Consider the following 27,371-nt stretch of genomic DNA (forward strand, 5'->3'; position numbering starts at 1 on the left):
CACTTGGGCCATCTTTCACGGCTTTTCTAGGCCATTAGCAGGAAACTGGATAAAAGTGGAGCAGTTGGGATTGTGATCAGTTACCAGATGGGATGCTGACATCAGAGGCAGCAGCTTAATCTACTATGCCACAACACCAGCCCCTTTCCATGCAAAATTTGAAGACATCACATATATATGAACCTTTTTTGTTTTGCATCGGGCCTCAGACAATGGCTCAACTGACTAAATCCTCATCTTGCAGGTGCCTGGATCCCATATGGGCACCAGTTCATGTCCCAGCTGCTTCACCTCCCATTCAGCTCCCTGCCTGGGAGAGCAGTGGAGGACAACCCAAAGCCTTGGGACCCTGAATTGCATGTGAGACCCAGAAGAAGTTCCTGGCTCCTGGCTTTGGATCAGCTCAGCTCTGGCCATCGCAGCCTTTTGGGAGTGAACCAATGGATGGAAGATCTTTCTCTCTGTCTTTCCTTCTCTTTGTGTAAAAAAAAAAAAAAAAAAAAAAAAAAAAATCTGTTTTCCAATGAAAATAAATAAATCTTTAAAAAATTTTTGCATCAAAATAAATATATATTTAAAATTTTTTGCCTAATAACATATCTAATTTTTCAGAAACTCTTTTAAGTACATTTAAAGCTTAAAAAATATTATAACTGCAAAAAAAACCACCCCTAAATGCTACTACCTGGGAAGAATTACTACAAAGATGGGAAGGATTTTCTCCCAAATTGTTTCTGGAATATCAAGAGCTTTTTGCCATGCTGTGAGACAGCTTTTTAAAGTCACGATTAAAGCTATAATTACAGTTGATTGTTTGGATCTACTCTGCCCATGCATCTGTTACTAGACGTAAGACTCTTCCTAGTTATTACTTTGCCATGGTAAGTACCTGGCTTGTTAACTTTGTACCTAGCGCTTTGTTCACATTTCTGAAAATCTCCTCAAGATATCCGAGTAGGACAGTACAGGGCCGTGGGAGACGCCCTTGGCAATTCTGGAGTGCTGATAGCAAACTGCTCAAAGCGGATATAATTATATATATATATATATATACATATATATATATATATATATCCAGGTATATAACTATATAATAACCAGGTATATGTTAAGGGGCTGTCCACTGCTTGGATTTTGATAACAGCCAAAAGTGATGGGAAAAAATGGCTTCATAAGATAGTTAGAAATTCCTGCATTCATACTGGAAAGCTGATCAGGAAAAAACTCAGCTTCTCCCTATTGTAATTATGATACAAATCATTATACTTGTCTTAATCAAGATACAGCTGTGAAGAGCTCAAAAATTCTAGAATTTAAATCTAGGGTAGAAAGTGGAGAGAATCTTAGAGAAATCACGTGTCAGCTTGAGGATGGTGATGTTGAAGTCCAGGGAAGTCGCAGAGCTGGTTCTGACATCCACCACTCTTGAGTCCTAGCCATACTAGACATTTCTCTGAAGAGACTTAAAGGTTAGAATAGTACACAGCAATAATAATGTGATCCTTTTAAGTGTTTCCTACCAGGGATATCCGGAACTCAGGTACCAAGAGATGGCTCCCTCAGCACTATCCATTAATTGGTTAACTAGGAGACCAGGAGCTTACATAGAGGATGCTACAGTTATGTGCGTCTCCAACAGGAACAGGTGAAAACGAAGGTGCTCACCACAAAAACGGGAGAAAAACAAGCATCGGCCGCTTTCTGGAGCTTTTGACCTAGTGATCCAAGTTTGGATTTAACGTCCCTTCTCAGGACTTCTGGAATGAGTAAGCAGTGGGAAGTAGAGAGAGAGGGCTATAAATCAGACTCAGCTGGACAATTTTACACACTTGGCTGACGGCTTGAATTCATGTCCCCAGTGATCCACTGTTCACTTATGGCGGGCCCTGTGGCAGCCACCTGAAGGCTGCCTCAAATCCACTTCCCACTCTGCCTGCACGCATCACAAAGATCCTTGCCAGTGTGAGGAGCTGCGGGCAGCACTGGGGCGCGCTCAGCACTGGAACAGAATTCCATGACTGGCTGTGAGGGCTGTTCTTATCAGGGACTCGTAATCAGAGTATGAAGTCTCCTCTTTCATGGTAGAGTAATTTTGTTTGCTTTTTCTTTTGCTTTCTCTTTTAGATGAAGTGAGTTCCTGGGCAAGATGAGTGCCATTGGAGGCAGAAATCTTGCCAGTAAAAAACAAAACCGAACAACAACAAACTGCTTCATCATACACACGCCCCACACAAGTTATCCCACTTCAATAGGATCCAGCAACCAACCTGAACCCTGCTGCTCACAGCTGCCCCAGGCATGTGCAAGGAGAGCTTCCAGAGAGGTCCGCTCCCTTCAAGTCTTCCCCCGCCACCAGTGCTCCGTAAAAAGCAGCTGTGCCCTGTGCTATCCTCAATGATTTAGATGGAGGTAACCTGGAAGGAAGTGAGACTCCTACTCTGTTAGATTCTGTGGGTGAGGAGGCCTGGAAGCTGGGAGAGGCCCGGTAACAGCAATCAAATCACAAGGGGGACTCAGGGAGATAGAGGGTCTTGCCCAGAGACAGCCGGTGACATAGGAGACAGAGCTGGGAACTGGATGAATCTGTGGCTGGCAGTCTCAGCTCTCTTCCTTTTGATGCATGCAGTGTCTGATTGTAGAGCTGGAGCTTGTTCTGCAGTTTGCCGCTACAGTGGCACTATGTATTTGTGGGAGTTGGCTGTGGGAGCTCAGAGATGGAGGAGGAAGATGTCCAAGTCTCTCGCCCAAGCTCACACCCCCTGCCCCCATGCATCCTGCATCCAGGATTTATCACTTTATCTCTCAACAGATCTTTATTGTGTCCCTCCTGTATGTGCTGCATGGTTCCAGCACTGGGAGTTACAGGAAGGGAGAAAATAGAAACTAACTTCTGCTCTTGCCTTCCCTTCTAGTAGGGAAACAGATAATAAAATAAGTGAATTACAGAGCAGGTTAGAAAACAGCAAGCAGGGAAGAGGCAGGGCGGGAGGAAAGGAAGGGAGAGGGCTGGTGTCTTGAGTTGGGCTGCCAAAATGGGAGCACACCCAGGGGTTTAGGCGATGGATGTACTTACTACTACTCATATGGAATTGATCACCACTTAAAAAGTACATTCAGCAAATATCACACTACACCCCCACAAACAAGCACAAATGCTACATATCATTCAGAACAAAATAAATACACATGAGCTGCATGGCAAGGCACATTGGAAGGGAAGAGAAAACAATGCAGTCGTTTTTGTAGGGGCAGTGGAAGTCCCTAGAAATGAGGTAAGGACTTGTAAAAAAGATTTATTTGAAGTCAGAGTTAGACAAAGAGAGCGTAAGATAGAGCGAGCGAGAGAGATGATAGCCAGATCCTCAGTTTGCTGGTTCACTCCCCAGCTGGTCACAAAAGCCAAAGGAGCCAGACGGAGGCCAGGATCCAGAAACCTCCTTCCTGGTCTCCCACATGGGTACTGGGGTTCAAACACCTGAATATCTCCCACTGCTTTCCTAGGCATGTCATCAAGGAGCTGGATCAGAAATGGAGCAGCTGGAATTCCAACTGAGATGCATGGGTTGCCAGTGTTGCAAACAGTAGCTTAACATGCTGGGCCACAACTCCAGCTCTTGTGGTAAGGCATTGAACTGCAGATTTGGTTTTGCAATTGGAAAACAGGGATAAATGTTTTGATCTTTTATAATAAAGCATGATTTTTAAAAATAGAGTGGCCAGAGAAAGCGCCCTTCGTAGGGTGACATTTGAGCACAATCTTAGATCTGCAATGTTTAAATAGACACCTTGACCTTCTGCCTCTTGTAAAGTACCAATAGCCATAATCAGGATGGACAAGGCTGCTAGAACTGTTTACTCTGCATCCTTCTAAGTTCTTTAAGTGTGTGATACTCAACTAATCCCCTAGCTCTATGAAGCGAGTGCTGTTTGTTGGCCCATTTTACAGAGTAGAAAACAGACATAAACAAGTGCAGTGAGTCTGAGGCCATGCAGTTAGCAACCCAGGTTGCTGCCAGAGCCCTCCATTATCTCTGACTCCACCCACACCCCCCAAAAAAAAGCCCATGTGAAAACCCAGGGTACGTGTTTCCCAGCTGAGTGTGGCTGTGACACATGAAGGATGGCAGAGCTTCCATTTTTCTGTCTCCAGAACTGGGTGACTAAATGCTGTCCAACCATCTGTCAGCCATAAAGCATCCATTCTGGAGACTGTGGTGCTAGGTGAAAAGCCGGGCCTGGGGAACATATCAGTCCTTTTGCTGAAACATATTTAAGGCTAAACAGGAGGAGAAGGTAGAGTGAGAAGCCCATTTCCGGGGAGGTCAGAGAGCAGCAGACCCGGGGTGGGGAAGCAAGAAGCAAGGAGTGTGTGACTTGGAAGGGACCAGCAGGAAGGACAAGGGACAGTATGGCTACAGACTGGGATCCTGCAAATCTCCTACGAGCTTGCTAATCAGTAACTGCCCCATTCTGAAGTCATTCCCGGAGCCGCAGAGATGTGGGAGCGGGAACGTGCCCCCACTCCCGGCGCTCTGTCCTGGCTTGGGGTTATGCTGGGTCATCTAAGTCATCAGCAAACCCCAGGAGAACCTGCAGTCAGTTTTTGGATCCAGGCTGAGCTGACTTCCTGCTTTTTGCCTCTGGACACGCGTCACACAGGCCAGGTGGGAAACCACAGCAGACAGCAAGACAGTCTGACAACGGGGAAAAGGATGAACTGGGAGGAGGGAGACCCATTTGTTCTGTAATTTACCCGGAATGTGGGACTTCGTGTCTGGCTTCCTTTATCCTGGTTTCCTTGTCCATAAATGGATAATAGAATCCTTCTGCCATCGTTCCAGCTATTACAGGATGAAGTGAGCTGGGTAGACTGCTGGGCCTCTTGGGAGCCTCTCACTGCTTCCACATGCCTCTTCTGTCCTTCAGCTCTGAGTGTTTTGCTTGCAAAGCACCCTGATTTGCAAAAGCTTGTTGGGGCTACGGACAAAGCTGCTTTTCCTGCAAACAAAGATCCAGAAGATTGTGAGAGCTCAAAACTTCTTCTGGACCCCAGGGGTCTTCAGCCAACCACAGCCCCCTTTGTCTAAAGTGGGGAGATGGAATATAATTCCCACTGCAGGGGCACTAGGACTATACCTGCAATCACACCTTTGCTTGACCTCTTCCCTCCAATCCTCGTCCTGTCCCACCCAGTCACCCCTCTCTCCTCAGTTTCTGCAAATGTAACCCTAGGCAATGTACAAAGTCATTGTCAGAATCTGCCAGCTGGAGGTATTTACTATTGGAGATGTCGTTGAACAGATAGGAAACATCTTACAGCTCTGAATTCTCGGGCTCAGGACCCGACATGGAGCCAAAAAGAAGCCCGAAGCAGCAGTCAGCTCCTGTGGTCACCACAGCCCAGCAGAGCAGGCTCCTCCATGACCAAGTCCACCGGGAGCTGTCATCTTTCCGAGCCTCTGGGGGCCTCCATGGGTTCGGCCAGCTCAGCCTGCACTGTACTCCACCCTGGGTTGCCAGTGTATTCCCACGGCACTCCCTGCATGACCTTTCTCAGGGCTCTGGGAGTGAGGTGAAGTCCCGAGTGTCGGACAAGGGCCTGTGCTACATGCAGCTGAGAGCTGCCGGAGGAAGGCACAGGCTTTCGGACACTGTCAAAGGGACAAACCATGAACCCGGATTTTGGATGAGCAAAAAATAGAAACGGAAGCCATTTCATTGTCTCATCAGATTCAGTATTTTGAACAAGGAACACACACAGGCCTGACTCCATCAGCCCTCCAGATGTGGTTGGGTTTCTATCTCGACAAATCACCACATTCCAGGGACACCCGTGGTGCAGCGAGCCTAGGGAGGGGTGGGCCCATTGATGTGCTCGAATCTCAGGATACAAAATGAAGTCAATTTAGATACATTAACAACCAGATTTACCTAACAGGAACCAGCAGCCTTGCTTTTCTGATAACTGAGTTCTTCACGCTCTATCAAGAAATCACTCTCAAGTCTGCACACTTGGGCATGCAAATCTTCCATCAGTCAGTGTGGACATACAGGCCCTTAGACTTCAGTAAGACAGGGAAACCTTGGCCGGTGTAGCGGCTTAATAGTCTAATCCTCCACCTGCAAGCGCTAGCATCCCCATGGGTGCCAGTTCATGTCTCAGCTGATCTAGCTCTCAACTTATGGCCTGGTAAAACAGTGGAGGATGGCCCCAAGCGTTGGTGCCCTGTACCCATGTGGGAAACCTGGAAGAGACTCTTGGCTCCTGGCTTTGGATCAGCTCAGCTCTGGCCATTGTGGCCATTTGCAAAGTTAGCCAGTAAATGAAAGGTCTTCTGCTCTGTCTCTCCTCTCCGTACACCTGCCTTTCCAATAAAAATAAAAAAATAAAACAGGGTAGCCATACTCTGGTCTGGATCCACTTGAGTCCTGCAGAAGCTATAGGAGCAGGGGTGGAGAGCAGACCCTAGAGACGCTTGGATAGGGAAGCTAGACAGTAGTTTAGTTGTCCCAAATCCTGGCTGGACATGTGTGTAGAATCTGCAGGAGCACAATCACAAAGGGGCACGGTGCCATAGCCTAGTGGTTGAAGTCCTCACCTTGCATGAGCCAGGATCCCATATGGGTGCCGATTCATATCCCGGTTGCTCTACTTCCCATCCAGCTTCCTGTTTGTAGTCTGGGAAAGCAGTAGAGGATGGCCCAAAGCCTTAGGACCCTGTGCCTGCATGGGAGACCTGGAAGAAGCTCCTGGCTCCTGATTTCAGAGTGGTTCAGCTCTGACCATTGCAGCCATTTGGGGAATAGACCGGCGAATGGAGAATTTTTTCTGTTTCTCCTTCTCTCTGTAAATCTGACTTTCCAATAAAAGTAAATAAACCTTGCCCCCACCCCCCGCAAAAAAAAAAAAAAGAAATAGAAAAGAAAAGAAAAGAAATCACCAGGTGCATCACCCAGGCCAGCCCAGGTGGCATCCAGGCCTGTGCACTAAGGAGCCCATCGAAGACAGGCTTGGAGTAAGTGAGGGTGAGCGAGCTTACAGGGGGCAGCAGAGTATGGGACCTGGCAGACACTGCTGCTGCAAGAAGTCATCCCTGAAGCCCAGAAGGAAGCTCAGATGCCAGCCTTGGCAGCGGTCAGTTGGCAGGGCTGGAAGCAGAGAGCACAGGTGGGGAGCACAGGTGGGGAGCACCTTGGATCCCTGCTGGAAGCAAACCTTTCTGGAAGAGCAAGACAGAGAGTGAGCGGACCCACACTCAGACTCAGCTCCCCTGTCTTCCAATCCAACAGCTCCGTTAAAGGAAAGGCCAGGAAATCCCGACCCTCACAGAAAAATACCCCTGTTCCCTGCCAGCCTCCCTTAAGGGGTCAGAAAGCGTCATGTGGATCCTGCCGGGAGGAGGAGGGCAGAGGCAACGGGCTGGATGTACATGGAACATCTGCGGACAATGAACCCGGAAAAGAGTGCCAAACACTCAGCGTGGGCAAACTAAATCAACACCAAGCCTTGCCCATTACAGAGAAGTCAAAAAAGCACAACCAACCTACACAAGCAGATGTCACAAGCTCTAGGTTCTGCTGGAATCCTGGAATGGCAAATATTGACAGAAGTCAGCCAGCCTCTGGCGGAGCCAGGTCAGTGTTTTGGTTATCCGGGAACTCAGAAGGGCTGGAGTGGAAAGAGTACAGTTGTAAGAGGTCAGGAGACCCATCTGGGTTCTGGTCCTACCTCTGTACCAACCATCAGTGTGTCCTTTGGTAAACTTTGATTCAGTGCCCACGCTTTCTCTCTGGTTTCCTCATTGTCGAGAGAAGCGGTTGGGCTAAGAGAGCTGCAGGAGCCTTTCCAGCACTGACAACTCATGACTTGATGATACAAATGGGGGCACCGTGGCTAACACCATCTGATGTTAATTTGCAGTCCAACATCAATCTGGTAAATGTTTATAGGCTCAGGAGGTTGGCCTGGCGTGCATTCATGTGATCCCAATTGACTTCTTTCAAACCCTGAGTCTGCATGAGGCTATTAGCCTTGAAGAGCCATTTGGAATCTCCAGGGTGGCCAGAGGGTCCAGAATTTAGTGCCACTGACAATAAGAATTGGTGCGGATCTGGCTGGATCTTGCACTAAAGAGCTCATGGAGTGTTTTCTTTCCTTTTAGCAAGACAGGGTTCAAGTTCAAACCCAGAGCTAGACACTCCAAATGAGTACACAAGTGTTTTAATTGGAAGTCTCGAAAGAGCAATTCAAACTCATCCAAAGGATGCTCTAGACCTCAGACCATCCTGGCAGAAACCCAAGTCCCAGCTGTGGGAGGGGCTGCCCGGGCCTGATTTGGAGACACTGGAGAGGGAGAGGGGCAGGACAGCTCTTACGTGGGAATCCTCTTGGCGGTAGCAGCATCTGACCCCATCTGAGACATCAGAAGGAAAGGGGGGTAGGTGCGAAGTGAAAAAAGATTTTCCTGTGCAGGGGATATCATAGCAGCTATGGCAGGGGCTGTGCCTTCCTGTAGACTGGCCAGTATGATCCCAGAGGGAACTCAGTGTTACAAAAACACTGCTCACAAAAATATCTAACTGACAAAAGCACGGTGGAAGTCTTCACTCCTCTAATTGGTTCTGATATTCCTTTGTGTAAAAAGGGCTTCCCCAACAGGCGGCTCCCAGGCAGAAAAGGACTCAGTAAGGATTCCTGATGCACAAAAGGCCGACTGACACCTATGGATATGACTGACCCAGGCACCGGGCCAACACTGCGTGGTGGTAAGGGTGATCAGCTCCCTCCAACACTCCCTAGGTAAGGCTGCCCCTTTACTGTGCCAATCACGTGCACAAACATGGCATGGGGAAGACTTCCCCAGCCGTAGCAGAATACATGGTGTACAGACTACACCAGAGTTAAAAGTGGGTCTGTGGAACACTTGGACACCTGGTTAAGTGTACTCTGACTTATCCATGGTGACGGTGGTGTAGTATGATCTAGTCTTTTAGCACTCTAATACCACAGCAAAAACAAAAACAAAAACAAAAAAAAAACCTGAAACTGGGCAGTGAACAATGGAAAGAGTTTAATTAAGCTCACAGTTTTGGAGATGGAAAGTCAAAGATCCAATGGCCTGGCAATGTCCCCCTTGGCTACCTCGTGGCTCTTCAGTATCACCATGGAGGTTGTGTGACCGAAATCACATGGTGAGACAGGAAGCCAAAGAGAGGAGAGCGACCCTCTTGGTCCTTTTAAACAACCTTCTTGTGAGCACCAAATAGGGTTCCACAAGAACCATGCTGAGTCCTTCCGAGGACAGCATCCCCAGCGACCTGAGGAACTGCCCTTAATACCTACCTCTTAAAGGTCCCACCGTGTCATTACATGATCACATTGGGACCCTGGTCCTAATACATAAACCCTTGGCTAACTCACAAATCCAATCCTTAGCAATCAGATAACTCAAACTGTACAAATAAAATAATTCCTGTCAAGCATACACTTTTGCTACCTTGTACTATTTCTACAATTTCATTATAGAACCATACATTTTCAAGATGAAAATATTAGTGTTTTCTCCTCTTAAAAAAGGATTGTGGTAAAATCATCCAGCATTAGAGCTTGCGTTATGGCACAGTGGTTTGAGTCCTGTCTGCTCTGCTTCTGATCTAGCTCACTGCTGATGTGCCTGAGAAGGCATGGGAAATGGCCAGAGCACTTGACATCCACTTGACTGAGATGGAGTCTCAGACTTCAGCTTTTGGCCTGGCTTTTCCCCAGCCATGGCTACCATTTGAAGAATGACCCGGTGGATGGAAGAGCTCTTTCTCTTTCTGTCACTGTCTTTCAGAATCCAAAGGAAGAAATAACTTGGCTATTTTTGTGTGCCTGAGATAGTTCAGCAGGTGGAGGTTATAGAGTTTTTCTGCATGGATCATTTACTATGAGCAAAGTGTCACAGAAATCAGAGGTTGACATTAACATCAGGGAGCTGGCATGGTCCCTGGCTTCCTGATTTGGAGTCTTACCAAGACAGAGAAAATGTTTACACCCAGAAACATCTAATAACAGGAAGTAGCAATTAACTTATGGGGACAAGGAGTGCTTAGTAGTAGGAAAACTCCAATAGTTGATTCTTGGAAGGGTCCAGAAATAGTGATGCTTTAAAAGCCCTCAAAGAGATGGGATCCAGGGTGGAGGTGCAGAAGGTGAGAAGGGCAAGAGAGGAGGGGTGGCTGATCATCTTCAGCACTGGTCCCTGAACAGCTGAGGATTCCAGAAGGGTCACCTGCTCTGGCTGTTCAGCCCAAGGACCACAGTAAAATGCTAGATACACCTGTCAGTCTACCCACAAGGAGAGTCAGAACTATAGTGGGAAGGGGAAATGGCTTTGGGTTATTTTGGTAAACGGGAAGGAGATCTTGCTTGTGGAATTGACCTAAAACAATTTTTTTTAATAATACAGAAAAAAATGTGAGGCTCCTACAATTCCTTGTCTTGTTATTGCTCCTTTGTTTACCAAAACTCCTTAATGAAGTCATTTTTTTGAATATGCAAAGTTGGGTCCTCGACAAGGGGAAGGATCAAGAGTAAGCCTCTTAGCATCATGGACTTAGATGAACTATGTGTTTTCCCTTGGCAGGTGAGGATACTGGAATGAGGGTACTCTCACATAGAGATAAGGGTCTGGTGAAGAGGGGGCCAAGGAAAACAAGGACAGAGAGTGAACCCCAGTGACTGGGATGGATGGAGCTACTAGATGGTGGCTGCTGGTGGCTGCTGGTGGCTCCCCAGGCTGTTCTCCAAGTCCTCAACAGAGTTATGCTTCTGAATCAGGTGCTGTGGAGAACAAAGGTGGAGAGGCAGAACTTGAAAAATGGGCAGGCACAGGAGAACAGCAAGAGGTCAGGAGCCAGAACAGTAGGGAAGAAGGGGATGGTCCAAGCCCTGGGAAGAGTGGCAAAGGGTGTGGGCTTCACACCTGGGTGGGGATATATTTTGTTCAGCTATATAAGGAAAAGGAGTTTCAGGGGGCTGAAACAGGCACTGCCCTGGTCCTGAAACTGCTGACAACCATTTGGGGAGGGAAGGAACACACACACACACACACACACACACACACACACAGAATCCATGTGAAGGAGACAGAGCAGCAATAAACTAACGCATGCAAGGACTGGCAGCAGCCCCCAGAAGCAGGGAGGAGTCAGGGAAGGATTTCTGCTTAGAAGCTTCAGAGGAAAAACAGTCCTGTTGACAGCTGGATTTCAGACGCCCAGCCTCCAGGCACCTGAGAGAATGAATGTGCATTGCTGTAAGCCACCCGGTTGGTAGTGATTGGTTGTGGCAATACCAGCAAACTGCTACATCGTCTCTCCAGAGTGACTACAGGCAGCAACTTTGCCAGTGTCTGCCGTGAGCGTTGAAGAGACTCCTAAAAATGGCTCAAGAGGGGCACTTACCCCAGGTTGGCCCCCATCTAGTAGTCCTCAGAGGCTCCATGTAGGGTTCAGTTCTCCCTGGCCCCACCTGATCTGTACGCATCCTGCTTTCCCCAATTCTGAGCTACTGGCTCTATCCCTGGGCTGGAGGAGGAGCAGAAGGGACACACTGCGAAAATTCACTGCCTTGCGATCGCAGATGATACACCTTACAAGACATTCAAGCATGAGTGAGTGAGATTTTTCACTCTTCTTCCGAGTGGCAGGCCAAAGATAAAGATCTCTCTGTTCTTCTCCCATCCATGTCCTTGAACCTGAATGTACTTCGGCAGTTTGTTCACAGCCACCCTGGTGGGTATGCTGAGTGTGAGTGTGTGTAGGTTTTGGTAATCTCTGCTGTTCATAAGTGCACTGGTCAGGATTCAGCTGGACAAGGGGTGGGTGGGATTCCTGCTCCACTTTGCAGTGTCCATGAAATGTACAAATTTCCTCTTGTGGGAGGACAAATGGCTCATCTTGTGACTCATAATTAAAGTTTAAAGAGTTTTTCTTAGAATGAGACTCAAAAACCACTTGCCATTATATGTCTGCTCTGCAGAAAGTATCTTTATGTTGACCACTGCCCACTGACTAGGAATTTTGTGATGCAACGGTCTGCCAAACTGCAAGGAGCTTTAATGAAGAGAAGCCAGAACTGGGACCCAGACTCTGCAGCACTGGACTTGTGTGTCCCAGTGGTGTCTTAACAAGCAGGTAAAATGCCCACCCCTGTATTGCAGTTTTAAAGGCAAAGAGTCCCTCATTCTCTCTTTCCCAACAATTTAAAGAGAAAAACGTGGGTATATCTACTCAAATTAGTGCAGTTATCTCCTCTCTCTGCTTGGAGACAAGCGGTCCCTTAGAAATAAATGGCCGTTTAATCCTTGGACAAACTTAATCAGAGACAAGTCAGAGAATGGCCTGAAGGCCTCTGGGCCTTCATCCAGCCTGGTGGCCCTGAGACATATACCTTTTTATTTATTTTGCTATATGCTGTTGTTGGTTTCTCATGTTGCCTACTGGTGTTCCAAATTGAATAGTCAAGGTAATTCAGAATGTTATATAATATGCTTATTTGAAGTGAATATACAGGCTTAGAATAGACTTGCTATAAATAGACATTCTCCTTTCAGTATTTTTTTTTTCAATCAAACACATGTTGTGCACCAACTATATATTAAACACTCGTGGCACCAACAGATCAAGAGTCCCTGTAATGATACATGGGGAGACAGTTCTCTGGGAACAAAGCAGTACCTTTTGACCCTGAGAGCTGCTCCACAGACTGCAGCGTGAGCTTCAGGGTAAGTTCCCTTCAATGCCACACCAGGGAACTCCAGGGCATCAGTCAGGTGCTCTTCTTGAACAGTAGTGTGTACGTTAAAGCTCAGAACAGCTGTTTCCAAAGGGTTTGATCCCCAGCATTTGACCTATGCTGTGGGGCTTCAAATATTTGGAGGTGTCTCCTGTCTCCAGTCTTGCCTTGTAAAATGGGAAAGACTCTGGAGCCAGACCCAGAGCTTTGAGGTCCCTTGTATGAACATTGCCTCCAATATCACAAGTGTAGCAAGGGGTTCATATCAGTCAGGGCTAGGATGGACCTCAGAGAGTCTGTCTGCATCAAAGCCCTCGTTTTAGGAATAAGAAACTGATTGACTATCCACAGCTATGGAGTCCTGGATTCTGGGAGTTGGAAGGCACTGCAGTCTCTGGTTATCTACTTTCATCTCCAACCCAAAGAGGAAAATGCTTTGCATGCCCCCTCTTTGCCCATGATCACCCAGCCTCTGCTTACGATATTCCAGTGATGGGGGGTGAGTGCCTGGCTGTTCCTGTCCAGGAGCTCATTGTTGTAAAGCTCTTCTGTATAAACAGAGGAAATTTGCCTTCCTGCTGCTTCCATTGACAGCTGCGTTCCACAGCTATCACAATCCAACCTGTTCTTTTCTGGCCTCTAAGGGTCACCAGGCCCGTGGCATCCCTTTATCTGATGGGGCCACTGGCACTGTTCCGGCTTTGTTTTTCTTGGACAATAAGGTTCAGACTGACTTCTGGGGGCATGCCTGTATTTATTAATGATAGCTACTAGCTTCCGCAAGCCCCACCTGCTCCCTCCTGCCCTGATGAGGTGCACAAACTCTCACGAGAACATCTTGAAAAGGCAGGCAGTGAAAAAAGCTCAAATGTGTTTCTGTCAACATGCTGGTTAGAATTAATCACATTGTCACTATGAGGGCTGGATGAGGGGTTGTCAATTTTTTTTTCCAGGGGTGGGAGATGTTTAGGAAAAAGGAATATTTAAAGCTAACTAAAAAGTCACAAGAGGGACAAACGTAGGCCTAAAGGATGTTACGAGAGTTCTGCATGGTTTCGAGGTTGCAAACGTTGCCTTGGTTAATGGAGTTGCAGTGGGGTTCCCACGAAAGCTATCAAGGATATTCTGAACTACACACCTCATATGGGATGTTCACAGCCTTGTCCCATGAAGCTCTTGTTCTCTTGACTTCGAGGGCCTGCAGGTGAGGGAGGAGAAATGAGGGTGCTTGAATCCTTCCTTCAGGTCGGGCAAGGGTCCCAGGGAGGCACCCTGCTGTGAAGTCAACCATGCTAATGCCAGAGCATCTATGAGTCCTTCAGTTTTCTGTTCACCTATCAATGTTTCTTCTTGGTGCCATTGGGATTTGTGTCTCAATGTACAGGAAACAAAACCAGATCTTTCATGGTCCTGACAAGGCATCCATTCAGCATATTCCTAGTTCCAACTGGCTTCCTGGGGCCTAACCTTTGTTGTTTCACAGGCTAGCCACGGGCAGCCACTGACCCAGCATTTGGAGGGGTGCTTTTAAGGAGGACCTGCCACCAGTGGGTCTTTACCATGGGGTTCCTCAGAGGCAAACAGGCTGCTCCAGGGGCAGACTCAGAGCCTGTAGGGCATTCACGCAGCTACCCTTTCTATATTCCTAAGTTCTCAGCTCAACTGACCAGCACCAATGAGATTTCAGGACTCTTGTAAGCTTGTCTCACCTCAACTTGCCCTGACAGGTTGACTGTCAAGACCACAAGCCTCCCAGAGGCCATATTTCTATCTTTCAGTTCTCCCAGGTGCTCCCTTGCCTTACTGCTTCTTCACACGCACAGGTTAACTGAGAGCACCACATCCAGGGACACCTTCAACCTGCTGCCTGGCAAAGCCCTTCTCCTCCAAAGACACAACTTAGCCCATTGACAATCTCAGTCATTATAGCAGGACTGGAGGTGATGGCAAACCAGAAGCGATTTCCCAATGAAATGTGAGCTCCCTTTCATGGACCTGCTGCTAATTTTAGACAAACGAAGTCTTAGTGGGCTTGGTTTTGAAAACCAGGCTGATGATGCTTCAAATTGAGTTATATTGTACCTGCATATGCAAAGGAGAGGGACATCAAAGAGAGTGCCTGGAGCTGGCAAAGAGAAAAAGATGCCCGGCACACACATTCAAGACAGCTGGCTTTTCTGGGGGCTTGATGTCTGTCTCTTTAGTGAGGAAAATTAGTGACTTTCATGAGAACTGAAGGCCATTTTGTTAAGTCAACTGGAGGACTGTAAGTTTATTTTGAAAAGCTTTTTCACAGAGGGCCGAAGGGATAGACTGATCTAATTTGACACTCTTTACAACTGAAAACATTTTTAAATAAACAAAAGCTGCCCTAGGTAAGAAGCAAAAGCTGGCCTGAATGCATGCAGAATCAGATTTAGAGCATCGCCTAGGAAATGCAGATTCATTACTTCTGACCTAGAGCAATAGAAAGCAGAGGGGCAGAGGGAGACCTCTTTGGGATTTGCCCAAGTGAAAATGACGTTTGTAATTAATACGTCATTTGTCTTCTGATGGACTTTGAAGTGTTTTGAATTTATGCTCAGATGTGATGCTGGCTGTTTCCCATGGTCTGTGGGTACCTTATCACCATCTAAAATCTATCAGACTCTAAGTCAATGACCTCAGCAAGGATGGAGGCAGAGGGCCAGGTGGGTCTGCAGTCAGCTGATCTGGGCTGGATCCTGGGTGTGCAGCCCTGGCGGTTGACATCAGCTGCCTCACCGAACTGCTCCTGGGTCCTGTTTCCCTTTGGTAAATGGGGACAATGCCAGGCCTAATTTCCTGGTGATGCTGTGAAGGTGACAGAACACACATGGCCACTTCCAACAGGACTAGGTACTAACGTGAAAACATGAACTGCAATCCAGGGATTTCTGAGAAAAAGCGGTACAACAAGTCTCTGATTCACCAGCCAGTGTCTGTCCTAACCTCTCTTTGCTCTATGTCACTCTTTCCTGGAGGAAATGAGAGGACAAGGACACCTCCTGCTGTGCCCAGTTTAAACCCTAAGTAAATAACAGATTTAATCTCATAGGAAGCAAGTGCATTTTGTTATGGGTACAGAAACATTTTATCAGTCTCCAGACAAAGTAAACAGCAGATGGAAGGACATCATTTTTTCCAACTTTTCTGATGTGGAGGATGAGAGCAATGTAGCAGGAGATTGTGGGTCATCAAAGGCCCCGGGGGTACAGCATCAGGCTGGTGTCCAGCCCTGAGGGAGAGCCCTGGACGGGGATTCTGGGTGCCTGGATTCTAAGCCCAGGACTGCCACCATGTTAGTCAGCTCAGGACTAACAAGACCCTGCAGACGGGGTGTTACATGCTGAACCAGGATTTGGCATCCTAAACTCATGCAGACAATTTAAATCCCAAAGTCTTCAGTTAAGGGTTGACGGATCAAAGGCAAGAGACTTGATGAAATCGTGGTGTCTGGGTGGTGGGCCTCGTGGAAGCTCCCTAAGTCATGAGGGTGGTCTCAAGGGTGGGCTGCACAAGCCAAGTTTGGCCCAGGCTCCCTCTCAGCCTCCTGGTTTGCTTCATGAAGCCCTCACCCTTGCACACCTTCTGCCTCCAACAGACTCCAGGCCATTGGGACCCCCGAGCCCATGGATAGCCAAAATTCTCAAAGTATAAAGCAAGACAGGCCTCTTTTCCTTCCTAAGTAGCTCCCCTAAGATGTTTTAGTTAAAGTAACACAAAGTTGGCTAACACAGTGGGCAGTTTATAAACTCTAGTGTGCAGAGTTCGGGGCTTTGGGAAGCCTAAGGTCAAGGCACCAGCAGGCTCAGGGTGTTGTAGGGGTCTGGTCTTAGTTGCCACTTTTTGTGGCAAAGTATCCCAAGCAAGTTCCCCATGGTATCTCTTGGAAGGGGAGAAGAGGAATTAGCCCACTCATGACTGTGGAGGCCCCATGGCTAACTTCCCGACGAACCCCCTCTTGATTTTATTGCATTTAGGATTTTGTTTTCCACCTGTGAGTCTTAAAGGAACATACATATTCACATCACAGCAGCCACTGACAACACAACTGTTGATAAGTCACAAGCTTTGTGTGGACCTTATTCCCACTAGGGACACAGTGGCTCTACCGGCTGGTACCCCCTACTGAGTCCACAAACCAGCTCTTACAGGCTGTAGTCCCCACTTCAGGAGATAACTAAAGGCATTACCTGACAGCATTGGCCACATCTAACAAAACCGGGTTCATTAAGAGAACTAAGGTAGGAGATGTTTTATCTCCCAGATGGGGATATTCAGGGAAAAAGCCTCTTCTAGCCAGCTCTGGGGAGAAGTGAAGCCAGGCCGCCATGCCCTCCCAGACACACACTGGGCAGGTGCTGGTCGGTGCTGCTGTTCAGTATCAGGCTGACAGGCACGGTGGTTAAATGAGGGGTCCTCTGCTTGGTGAAGAAATAGCTTTCAGTGAGGCCTGCGGTGTTTATCCAGATGGCCTATGAAACTTAGCCAGTGCCCAATCAGAGTGTAGAAAGGTCTTTGCAGGGGGTTCTGGAACTTTCCCTATTTAGTTCCCAACTGCATGTCCTTGTCTGTATGCTGCAAGCAGGCCAGCTGTCTCTCAGTGGGAGTGTGTTTCTTCTTGAAGTAAGTTTATGTGATGCTGTCACACTACTCTACTTGAAAGTCAAGTCCACTTACCTTAGCCAGAAGCACTTAACAACCAAGCGCCAGTCTCTGCCGCTATAATGTGTGTGGCTTAATTGCTCACTGGTCAAGGTGTAGATGTCATTTCAACGTGCTACATAAACAGAATAAAAGCTGGGCAGCAGAGTCTCCCCACCCCCCCTCCATCTCCATTAAAAACATTATTTTAAAGGCAGAGTTGGAGAGAAAAAGGGAGACATCTTCCATCTGTTAGTTTACTCCCCAAATGGCAACAATGGCCAGGGCTGGGCCAGGGAGAAGGCAGGAGCTTCATCTGGGTCTCCAACATAGGTGCAGGGCTCAGACACTTGGACCATCTTCCACTGCTTTCTCCAAGTCAATAGCAGGAGGCTAGATTAGCAGTGGAACAACTAGCACATGAACTGATGCCCATATGGGATACTGGCGTTTCACATGATAACTTTATCTGCTGTGCTACAGTGCTCGCCCTGGAAGCAGAACTTTCTATCTGTGTTAGTTTTCTGTGCTGCAACAACAAATTACCATAAGCCATAAGGCTTGCAAGCAGCACAGCCTTAGGAGCTTGGTCCTGGAGGTCCAAGATCCAGAATGTACTCAGGGAGCTGACCTCAAGGTGTGTGCAGGAAAGGTACCTTCTGGAGACTTCAGGTGGAATCTGCTTCTCGTCTTCCTCAGCTTCTAGACAGAGGCTACGTGGCTCCCTGGCTTGGGGTGCCTTCCAGCTGCAGCACCACAACCTCCTCTGCCGTGAACACAACTCTTTCTCTCAGTGCTTTAAGGATTTTGTGATCGCCTGGGGTCTCTCCTGATACCCCAGGATAATCGGCCCCTCTTAAGGTCCTTGACTTTCCATTTGCCAAGTCCTTCTGCCATCGCAGGGGAAAGTGTTCTCAGGCTCTGGAGGATGAAAGTGGAAGTACTGGGTGGGGGCGGGGTTGCACTATTCCATCTCCCACACAGCCAGATTAGCTGAGGGCTGCTGTGCCTGGGGGCAGGTGGGTGGGGGCGTGCAGGGAAGTCACGCTCCCCTTTGATCTTCTAGCTTTCTGTGTAAGCTGGGAACCCGAGTTTCTAGACTGTATCTGGAGCAAGCCTATCACTCCACTTTTTTCTTGCAAAACCATACAGCTGATTGTGCACTTTTCCAAAGCATTAACTCAACTGACATTACAGTGACAAGGGAATATGCATATATAAAAATATTATCTATCATCATTTATAAGTCATGAAGTACCCAGGAGACAAAAGGAAACCCCTTTTTTAAGTAAAAAAAAAAAAAATCTGTTGAATTCAGCTCATCCCTTCATCTTCACAGTGTCTTGCCAGAGTTTGGGTCATCTGGAGTAAGAATTCAGGGAGGATGATGATGCACAAGGCAGTGATATAAAAAATCCAAAGCAACATATAAGGTAAGAAAGGGCTTTACACCAACATGCTGTATCTACATGGGTTCTGCCCACTTATGCCACTGTCCGCCTTGGCACACAGTGAACAAAACCAGGAGTTTCCTTAAGCAGAGGTCACTAGTAAGCATCCCTCCAAAAACCACTAGCAGCCCTTGCCAACCACCAAAACCAAGAGCGACAGAGCTGTTCTTGTGGGTTGGGGACAATCCATATTTTTAGACAGAATATTTCCCTTTGAGGGCCTATGTTTGTCTTTAAGATTCCTTTCCTTCCTCTGCCTCCCCACCCACAGATCCCAGGCTCCAGAAGGATGTTGTAAAAGAAGGAGGTGGGCTGGATAAATGCTCATCAGATTCCTAGGACATTCTTACTCTAGGGGTGGCTGGGGAACAGCAGCCTGATGGAGATCAGGAGATGATGTTCACTTATGATAATGTTTGAGGTTAGGAAAAAGCCAATTAATAGTCTACTGACAAAGACCAATGGTATGCCATTGTTTTAACCTAATCTGGCTACCATATGCTATTTCTGAAGGACAAATGAAAAGATCTTATTTTCAGAATAAGCTTGACTTACACTGCCAATGTGCCATAAAACGAGAGGGGGGAAAAGTAGTAGTTATATCTGAAAGTAATGTTTAATAAACTGTGAATTCCAGCATCTTTTTTCCTACAAGTATTGAAGGTGTACAAGTTGATTTGATGCACATGTATCTTGTGAAATAATCATCTTAATAAAGCTAATTAATTTATGTACATCACCTCATATAATTTCCCTCCCCCCTTTGTGTGTGAGAACACTTAGCATGTGCTGTCTTAGTAAACTGTAGGTCTTAGTACAGTATGTTACCAATGGTTACGATGCTATACGTCAGTTCTGTATAACTTACTTAACTGCACAGTGAAACTTACAGCCCTTGACCAACATCTGCCTTCCCATCCTCTCCTTAGCTCCAGGTAACCTCCTTCTACTCTCAGCTTCATGAATTTGGCTATTTTTGAATCCACCTATAAGTAAGACCATAATATCCTACAAGCCCAGTGCCAGGTTTTCCTTTTATTTTTTTAAAAATTATGAATCAATTAATTAATTATTTTGATGATATAGTTCTATAGGCTCTGGGATTCCCCCTCTCCCCTCCTCAAGTCCCTACCCCCTATTGATTTCCTCTATATCATCACAATAGTAAAGTCCTTTAAAAGCAGTTATAAGTCCATCATTCTGCTATTTAAGTGTATCCTGACATTGTAGGTATGGACAATGGCAGAGCCCAACATCCTACTATTAAGATATATTTAGCAACTTTATTGGGAGTCCTTCTTTGATTTGGAAGTAGAGATGCATGCTACATTGTGTCTTCACATCTCGATATGATAGTCTCTATTATACTGTTCCTCTAGATGACTATATGTACCTACATGTTTACCTATCTATCTATTAATCATATATTCATCCGATTGGGATTGGCTTATTTCACTAAGCACAATGGTCTCTAGTTGGGACTATTTCGTTGCAAATGGTAGAATTTCATTTTTTAAAGTGGCTGAATAGTATTCCATAGAGTAAATATACCACAGTTTCTTTATCTACTCCTCTTTTGGTGGGCATCTGGCTTGTTCTCATCTTTACTATTGTAGATGGTCCTGCTATAAATATAAGAGTACAGGTCATTTTCTTCTATGCAGATTTCATTTCCTTTGGATATACTCCCACGAGTGGGATAGCTGGGTCATATGTCAGATCAATTTTCAGTTGTCTTAGCACTCTCCATACTGACTTCGATAGTGGTCATGCTAACCTACAATCCCACCAACACTGAAGGAGGGTACCTTTCTCACCACATCTACACCAGCATTTCCTTCTTTTTAAATGCCAAATAATATTCTTTTTGGTAGAGATGCTTTATTTTCCTTATTCATTCATCTGTTGATGGACATTTAGATTTTTTTTCTCAATCTTGGCTATCTTGTTGGACGCAACTCAACACCTTTTATGAAGAAAAACAACAACAACAACAACAACAAAAACTTCTCAACAAATTAGACACAGAAGGAATGTGCCTCACCCAACAAAGGCTGAGTGTACCAAGTCCATGGTTAACAGCAAACTCAACAGTGAGTAAATGGTTGAACCTTTTTTCCCTAATATTATGAAAAAAAACAGGAATGCTGACTTGCCACTTCCATTTCCCACAGTATTGGAAGTCCTAACCAGAGTAACCAGGCAGGAAAGAAGAAACCCAAGTTGTCTAAACTAGAAAGAAGGAATGCTGTATCAGTTTGCAAACGGCATAAATGGTCTTGTATCCAGAAAACTCTGAAGAATTTGAATAAATTAATTCAAAGTCAGCATTGCAGTATAGTGGGCCAAATTCCACCTGGGAAACCCTCAGTCAATATCAGAGTGTCTGGTTCAAGTACCAGCTACTCCACTTCTTCCTTTCTTTTCTTTTTAAAAAGCAGATATTTTAATATTTTATTGAAAAGCAGATACATAGAGAGAAAGAACTTCCATCCACTGGTTCACTTCTCAATTTGTTGCCACAGCCAATGTTGAGCTGATCCCAAGCCAAGAGCCACAAATTTCTTCTGGGTCCCCCACGCGAGTGCAGGGCCCAAGGCTTTGAGTCTTCCCCTACTGCTTTCTCAGGCTACAGATAGGGAGCTGGATGGGAAATGGATAGCCAGGATACAAACTGGTGCCCATATGGAATCCCTACAGATGCAAGGCAAGGATTTAGCCACTAGATTATTGCACTGGACCCCAGCTACTCTATTTCTGATCCTGCTTCCTGATAATGCATGTGGATCACAAGCACCTGGATTCCACCTGGAGTCCCTGGCTCCTGGCTTTGGCCTGGTCCAGCCCTGGATATGGTAGGTATTTGCAGAGTGAACCACTGTTTACTCCCCCTCTCTCTGTTTCTCTCTTTGTTTCTGTCTCTTCCTGTCAATCTGCTTTTCAAATAAATCTTTAAAATAACAAAAACAGCAAAAAAGAACTAATCAATGAATTGAGTAAAGTGGCAGGATGGTTGAAAGCTTTTTAAAGAATTATTCTGAACTGGAAAGAGAATACAAATATTACTCCTGATTCACAAACACTTAACACAAAAGAAACACAATTTTCTTAAAGAATATACAGTTAAAATCCTTTGGTAATAATGATAGTGCCTGTAGGTTGAGGACACATCTAAATTGATAGCATTTTGGAGGTGAACACTAAGTTGTATTATCAGTAAGCAAGCACTACCCAATTAGAATTCCATATTGATTTTTTTAAAAAATTACAAATATTTGCACAGAGTTAAGTTATGTAGTTTTTCTATTGGTTTCTTAGGGTTGCTGTAGCAAAGTATCATAAACTGGATGGTTTAAGGCAGAGATTTCTCTTGTGGGGAGCCTGGCTTCCTACTGAGGCTCTGAGGACCTTCTGCTTCTCTCTCCCTGACTTCTCACAATTGTGGCATCCGGTGGCATTCTCTGCTCAGGGTGGCAGGTCCCCAGGCTCTGCCTTTCTCTGCAGTCTCCTCTTTTGTGTTCCTGCATCTCTAGATGTTCACGCAGTATTCTCCCCTTTCAGATCTGTGTCCCATTTTCTCTCTTTCATGGCACTCATTAGATCAGAATCTACCCTAAGTATGAATTCCTTTTAATCGGTTATGTCTGCAAAGACTCCATTTCCAAGTGAAGTGATATGCTGAGGCTCTAGGTGGACATGCTCTTTTGGGGAGACACGACCCAGTGCAATATGGTTTCCCTTTCACAGGCTCAGCTTCAACACCTACACAATGAAAATCACTGCTCATTCATTTCTAGTTTTAGTGGAATGGGTGCAATACTAATCATTCTCCAGTTACACTCATTGTCTAGTCTTACTGTAAGGTGCGGTAAGATCTAGAAGCCAAACTTTTGGAATTACTTAGATATAATCTGAAGATTATTCAACAAAGAATTTTTTTTCCATGTTATCTTTTCAGACTAGCTATGAAATATACCTTGGGAAATACCAGTGCCTAGGAGGGGTTAGAGAGGAAAGAAGGAAGATTAGGCACAACACAGGGCATTTGTAGGGTAATCGGTTAGTTTGAATAACATAGTAATAATAGATAGGCTGGTAAAAATCCCTGAAACATCTAACGCCCAGAGTGGCCCTAATGAAGCCTGAGCACTGTGGAAGATGAGCATGTGTAGTGCAGACTCCCTGCTGATAAACGACGCACTGCTCCGCCATGGGATGCTGAGCGTGACGGAGGCTGCATGTGCCTGGCAGAAGGAGGTGTGTAACAGCCCAACGTTTTCTGCTCTATTTTTCTGTAACCCGAAAATTCTCTTAAAAAAAAAAAAGTAAAGTCTGTTTAAAAATATTTGGTAAAGGTGTGAGGCACTAGGTGTTCTACCTGTTTTTTGACTACAACAAGGGAATGAGATTAGAACATAGTAGCAGGGGAAAATGTAGGAAAACTTGCAATACATGGAAATTAAGCAACACACTAATAAATAACACATGGGCCCAAGAAGAAAGCAAAGGAGAAGCAGAGAAGAGTTTGAGGTGAACAAAAGTGAGGATACTGCATACCAACATTAACGGGATGCAATAAACCAGTGCCTGGAGGAATACGCATAGCTGCACATGCCTACTACATTAAAAAAAGAGAGAGAAAGATGTCAAATCAATAACCTAAATTATATGTTAAGAAACTAAAAAATGAATTTACCCCAAAATAAGAAAGAAGGAAATAGTAAGGTTTAGTGAAACCATAATGAGATGGGAAACAGAGAAAACAAAAATTTGGCTTTTTGAAACTGTTAACAAACCTGACAAGCCTTACCTAAACCAAGAAGTAAAAAGAATGGTTCAAACTACTTGAATCAAAAAATTAGGAACGGGCATTTGACATTCTGGCTGATAGTATAGCACCTCTTCTGTTTGAGATGTCTGCTTTCCCTCCTGGAGTGCCGGGGTTCGAGTCCTGGTCCAGCCCTTGATTCCAACTTCTGATAACGCACACTGTGGGAGGCAACAGTTGATTCTCAGTTGGGTTTCTGTCTCCAACTTCATGCACCTGGATCTAGTTTCTGCCTTCTGGTGTCAACCCAGCTCAGCCTTGGCTGTTTGGGGCATTTTGGGAGTGGACCAGAAGATGGGATATCTGTCTGTCTTCCTCAGCGGCATTACCTTTCAAAATAAATTAAATAAGTAGAAACATTATTATGGACTTCATAGAAATAAAAAGGATGATTAGAGAAAACTACAAAACAACTATAGGTTAGCAAATTAGGGATTCAAGTGAAATGAACAAGTTTCCAGAAATTCCCCCGATTTCTTAAGATTTCCACATTGAAGTGCCACAAAACAATAGAAATATATTCCTGCAGACTGCTGGAGGCAGCACCTCTGAAGGAAGGGCCGGTAGGGCTGTGTTCCATCTAAACACTCTGGTGAAGGAGTTTTTCTTTTTTTTAGCTTCTCTCTTATCTTCACTTCATTACATTTGCAAAGACCCTACTTCCAAATTAGATCCCATGCATAGGTGCCACATGGACCTGAACTGTGGGGATACACTACTGAACTCAAACCAGCAAATTGAGTCAAGAGGAAATAAACATCTGAATATATCTATAACAAGCAGAGAGACTGAATTTGTAATAATAATAGTAAAAAAAAAATCAACAAGAAAGTCTAGGCTTGGGTGGTGTCACTCTTAAATTTACCAAACACTTGGAAAAAGAATAGCAATTCTTCAAAGCATTTTTCAAAAAATAGAACACTCCTCAACTCATTTTTTAAGGCCAATATTATCAAATATCAAACCCAACCAATACACAGAAAACACAGCCCACTTATCTTTCATGCACATGCATAGAAAAGTATCCAAACTATTATAAGCAAACCAAACTCAGCAACAAAAATAAAATAAGTGGGATTTATCTTAGGAGTGCAAAGTGGATTCTCCATCTAAAACTTAATGTGTATCAATAGAATTTAAAAATTACAGGATCATCTCAACAGACACAGAAAATGCGTTCGACAAAATCCAACATTTCTTCATGATAAAGCTAAACAAAGGAAACAGGAAACTCCTTCAACCACCAAGAACATTTTCAATCATCAGGGATCTACATCAAAACAGGAGGAGGAGAATTCTACTACTAAAAACAGTATTAGCTACAAGGCTTTTCACGGATGCTCTCATCAGGTAAGTGGGCTCTTTTCTATTGTTCGTTTGAGTGGTTTTTATCCTGAATTGTACCAGATTTTGTCAAATGAGTTCCTACATGTATTGATATGTTTAGGTAATGTTTGGTCTTTATTCCATTGACATTGTATATCACATTAATTGATGTTCAGATGTTAAACCAATGCTGCCTTCCTGGGATGAATATCTGTTAGCCATTATTCTGATGTCAATAGGTATACTGAAGTTTACTTCCAGCACCAATCAGCCAAAGTCACTTCACATCCCACAAGTGAAGAATCATACTGTGTGGATTTCAAGGTTGCTGAACACAGAGCTTTTACGTCTTCTTATGGAATCAGGATGGGTCCTCTTCCTGGGACATCAGTGTGTTCACCAACCAGCAAATTCCACTGATGGCAGGTTAGATTGGGATTTCAATACAGAGGTATGATTTATTGAACGTTGCTCAGGTGATTAAGCTGTTTGAAGCCCCTGGATGTTGGCAGGTCAGAATGAAATTTAGCTGGTGGAGTTGAGGATGCTGGCAACTTGTCCCTCCTACGGATGATGAAAGTCTAGTAACTGGAAACTGGAGGGAAAGAAGTTTCATTTCATCACACCTGAAATGAAGCTTCCATTTCTCTGATCTGGGGCAGGGAGAGAGGGGAAGTGGGTCATGCCTCATGTGCCACAGACTGGTTCTCTTTTAAAATCGATATTTAGTAATTTGCTTTAAGAACTGTTTCATGAGCTGTGTGTCCTTCAGGAGAATTCTCAGAGGCTTTAAACAGTTACTTAGAGATAGTTTTCACCAGTTATGGTTGTTCACTGAAAAGACAATTTAGAGGGCTTTCAGGATGATCTCTTAATCCCCAGCACTGATCGTTCTTCTCATAGAATGTGTGACTTCAGTCCTCGGATTTGGGACTTCAAAGGGTTGTGAACAGTTCAGGAGGGCTAACATGTAAAGAAAGACTGAAAAAGGACCTAGCAGGTATGCATGCTGAGAATTGGTACTGAAGAAAATGATAAAACATGAAATCATGAGTGTTGACCAGAGAAGGCTGAGGTTGTGAAGAACAAATATACCTGCCCCATTGGGTAAGAGATAAAGAGGATGACCACCATGCAGGCCTGGTCATAGACACAAGCATGCGGACATTCCTGCCAGTGCTCGGACGATAACAGACACTTCTCCAGCAAGTGTGCAGAACTCCATTTAAACTTCTAAAAAGGCTAGCTAGCTCCCTATCTTTACATGGCTGATCTCACAAGCAGCCAAAATGCAACTTCTTATCATCCCATTCATTGTAGGAGAATTTCACAGAGGTACCACTCGTAAATTATCTTTAAAACCATCTAATTTTGTAAAATTTTAGTTGAAAGGCAGAAAGAGATTGAGGGGCAGTGTAGAGAGGAAAAGGAGAGAGAGAGAGAGAGAGTCATCTATTTGCTGGTTCACTCCTAAGTGCCTACAACAGGCAGGGCTGGGTCAAGAACAAAATCAGAAGGCAGGAACTCCATCTGAGTCTCACATGTAGGTGGCAGAGGTCCAAGCACTTGGACCATTACCTGCTGCTTCCCAGGAAACTGGATAAGAAGCCAAGGTGTGCTGATTCAAACAAACCCCTCTGATACTGGATGCAGGCATCACACGTGGTGGCTTAATCCACCACACAGAAAACTACTGCCTCAGCACAGATGATCCAAATGAACTCAGCGTTGTACGTTTTACCTACAACACTGAGCGCAGCCAGCAACCCAGGATGATCTTACAGATGGTAAGGTGCAAGAAAACCAAGCACTGCTAATGCCATGTGGATATTTTGTTCTTGCTCTAGGAAATTAAACAAATGAAAGCAGTTATCCTATTTTCTACTTGATTTCTGCAAGGCTGCCCTAGTTGTATCCCTGACTGAAGACAAGGGGGCAGGTTATCCGGTCTCATCAGCTCCTTGTAATGCTTGGATTCCTAAGTCATGTCAGTTTCCTGAACATGGGTAAGACATTGTTTGCCCCTTTCCAGGATAGTGAGATAAACTATACTTCAAATATTTATCCTTCTTATCTTGCCTATTCTACTAAGGGACTCAGTGAAGTCATTTCAAATGAAATGCCAAATATAGAACAATTCCAATATAAAAGCATAGATGTCATGCAGAATGACTGTTTTCCAATTAACATACCAAACATATCAGGGGAAATGAGTACATCTCACGAGCTGGGAAGAGTTCAGCCATGCTAAAGGATCCACCCACTCTGCCAGTGACAAATTAGAGATTCTTCAATAAGCGGAAATAACAGCAGACACATT

The 27,371-nt window shown here is 45.2% G+C and overlaps 1 long non-coding RNA gene across 1 annotated transcript; it reads right to left on the minus strand.

Moving 5' to 3' along the window:
- Positions 1-1,213: 1,213 nt before the first annotated feature.
- On the minus strand, positions 1,214-24,006 carry LOC121163972. The gene is made up of 3 exons (XR_005884991.1): positions 23,708-24,006; positions 2,575-2,583; positions 1,214-1,224 (listed from the first exon to the last, which is right to left on the minus strand). It is a non-coding gene; the product is annotated as an uncharacterized LOC121163972 (long non-coding RNA).
- Between the last annotated feature and the right edge of the window lie 3,365 nt (positions 24,007-27,371).

The sequence above is a fragment of the Ochotona curzoniae genome, unplaced genomic scaffold (assembly GCF_017591425.1).
Source record: "Ochotona curzoniae isolate NIBS_2020 unplaced genomic scaffold, NIBS_Ocur_1.0 contig_66, whole genome shotgun sequence".
In the NCBI taxonomy this organism is placed as follows: Eukaryota; Metazoa; Chordata; class Mammalia; order Lagomorpha; family Ochotonidae; genus Ochotona; species Ochotona curzoniae.